This window comes from Glossina fuscipes, unplaced genomic scaffold (assembly GCF_014805625.2).
Source record: "Glossina fuscipes isolate IAEA_lab_2018 unplaced genomic scaffold, Yale_Gfus_2 1, whole genome shotgun sequence".
In the NCBI taxonomy this organism is placed as follows: Eukaryota; Metazoa; Arthropoda; class Insecta; order Diptera; family Glossinidae; genus Glossina; species Glossina fuscipes.
The window spans coordinates 35,584,346-35,587,556 of NW_023998415.1; the positions used below are offsets into that span (position 1 = coordinate 35,584,346).

At 35.6% G+C, this 3,211-nt stretch overlaps 1 pseudogene; it reads left to right on the top strand.

Moving 5' to 3' along the window:
- The first annotated feature begins 400 nt into the window (after window positions 1-400).
- Window positions 401-2,893, top strand: LOC119644924 (annotated as a pseudogene).
- The last annotated feature ends 318 nt before the right edge of the window (window positions 2,894-3,211 follow it).

Here is a 3,211-nt window from a genome sequence, read left to right on the forward strand (position 1 = left end):
GCAGGAAACTATTGTTTAGCTGCTAGTCGCTGCATACTTGTTGAAAATAATACTTTGGAGAGGTAAGAGCGTAGGTAAGTTTACAAATTACCCTCTGCTTCGATTTACCTAAACTAAAATCCAGCTGAATCCCGTTTCATGAATCGTTTAAATTCTGGCACATTTAAGAGCGTTTGAAATAAATTAAATCCCGTACGCATCCCCATAACCATGAACGCTTTAAACGATCGATGGTCCTTTGGCGCATTTCGTATGGCCATTGCTATTAGCTTTTCTAATTAGAGCTGCTCTCTTCCCCTTTAAACGTCGCTTAGCTCGCTGCACAGTTGGTTTGCAAAACTTGAAGAACGCGATTCTAAAGTTTTTATAGCCATTTGTTAAGTGGCTCCATGGGAGACAAATGGAAGTTGCGGCCAAATGTTTGTAAATTTGTTAATCGAACACTGGCAACTACAAATCGCTGATGCAGCCATCATAGCCACACTTGATTTTTTATTCATTCGTTAAGCAACTAAGGAATTCTTACATTCTATTTGTCATTTAATAGTCGTCCCCTATTTATATATTTATACAATGTATTGATATCGACATTTATCGGCATTATTGCACTATATCTTATTTGGATGCGTACGGTTTGGAGCCCTTCACTTTATGGCTGAGAATTGTTGATTTACCTTTGCAACTTATGAAGAACAAGTTACTGCTTTTTTTTCGACAACGCGTTAAGTGGCGGCTTCCATAGCTTACTACTTACGCTGCTCTGACGGTTCCAATTCGTTAGCAGAGAAATTTACGCAATTATTGGATAAACTAGAAAGAGAGAGAGAGAGAGAGAGAGAGAGAGAGAGGAGGCTAAGTCCTGGGCGCTTGTGTTTGCCGGGCTTATTGACATTAAACTATAGAACATACATCGTTTTATACGTAATCTCGTCAAATCTTCCGTCAATTTGATCACTTCTGCATTGATGATCATTCAATTATTTTTGATTATTGTTTTCCTCGCCGTATTCTTTTGTGTCAACATCTATTCGAAAACCATACAAGTGGCTTATCAAGGCCACGGTCTTATTAATGAAACCATAACCTTTCCGCCATGGACCGATCGCTATATTACCTGTCAATATGCAAGCATCAACAGAAGATGCTTTAAGTAACGCTCACCACTGTTGCTGTTTACATCGACGATGTAAAGCTGATCCGGTCCATGCTATTAAATTGAAAAGCTAAATTGCGGAAGTATGAGATCTTTTAGTACAATATTGGATAAACTTTAACAAATCGTATTTGTACGGTTTGTGTGTCAAGTGTTTTCTGATACTTTAGAAACAACAATCGGGGAAATTATTGATAATCCGGAGATTGTTTTCGTAGACAAGCAAAGCATTATTGAATGGGCGCTACGTAATCTAAAAGTTATATTGGAAGAAGCCGAATCATTAGGGCGTATGACACGTACCGATTTGTTCGTGACCATGGCCATTATCGGAAAAATGCCATCGTTGACATTATTGAGTAGCCAAGCGTGTGTGAAATTTTTACTATATATGTAAATGTAGTAGTGATGTACTCACAACAAACAGTAATACCAGCTATGCTCCTCTATAAGTAATTAAATATTTGAGTTCTCACTTTTCGATCACAAAAATTGCTCAAGCTGTAGAGAATTCAATGTCTGGCGTGTTAGCACCAACGTCACAATATTCAATATTTTTGCGTCTTTTCATCTGTTTGTGTATCAAACACACACAGTGCTCGGACTGAAAATTGTCCTTTGACCGTCTGCTTTGGCAGCTATTTTATCGTCAGTACCTTTTCTCGATAGTTATTGGCTATTGGTGTTCCTTATCAGCCCAGTTTGAGCTATGGTTAACCCAAGATCGTTTATGTGCTAATATTACATTATTTTTATTAGAATTGTTTGTACCGTCCTACTTTGAGTTGGCCATATATGGAAAAATAAAAAGTGATGGTTAGGGTTGTTTGACCGGCTTGGCAGTAGTAGGCGGCAAAATAGATGCTACAGTATTATGCATCTTCATAGGTATTAATCAGATCGCTGATGTTACTATGGGTGATGAGTCCAGAGCACATCGTCATTCCGTTTTCGATTAATGCCGATTAGAGGGCCCTCAAGCAATTTAAAATAGTTTTGATATCTTTATGTAATCTTAAACAATTTCTTTATAATATGGACCCATACGTAATTTAATATATAATTATTATGTTTTCTACTTATATAGAAAAGAATTATATTGATTAGAATATAGTAGCGCCTTAGCCGGGTGTATATATGAAAAAGAATTTTTAAGAAATCGGACGGTCAGTGAGCTCACTTACGGCAAGCTTTTTACAGAGCATGTTGATATAATTACCGGCAATATTGCATCCTTATCCCCCAAAATCGTCAGCTCTTTTGCATTATAATACTTGAAAGAAAGTATATATTATATATGTACATATATATACATCTACGACTATGTCTACTTGGCAAGCAATTTGTAAGCCTTAGCCGCAAAACATGGAAAATAAGTTTTTGCCGCAATGATTGCATGACATGCTATGCTCGACAAGCTAGGCGGCCCATGTATATATCAAAAGTATTCACATCTGTAAGAAAAATTGAAAACATTTCTTCTTTTTGAGACATTTAAAGGGAATATAACATTGTTTACATTAATACGAACTTTTTAATCCCCACACTTGATATTTAAAAAGCAGAGGTGGACAAAAGATAGTATTATATAACTAATTAATTTATGTCATTTTAATAGATTTTTTTATTCACTTTTGTTTCCTCTATCTCTTTCTCTTTCCTCGCTTCTTTCTGCTCGTCGCCGTGTTGCACGGAATAAAGGACATCCCTTGAATGATTGGTTATATTAAAAAAAAAAAATAATAATAATAATAATAATAATTAAACATTATATTTAAGATTAGTTATACAGAATAATATTCTGCATGAGAGCAATGCCAGTCTTGCCAAAAGAGTTTGTTTCCCGATCTGCAATATGTAAGAGAACAGTAGTGAGCAGTTCTAAGCACATTTGCGGCTTTCTATTAAGCGAAGGCAACTAATTTCATATATCGCATGTGCAGGTGAACCTTCAAATCGCTTTCTTTTACCGCTCCATATATATTGATATTTGATGTAAATTTTTGTGCTCTTGATGGGAACAATTAAAATTGTTTTTAAAATTTTTTACTTAACAAT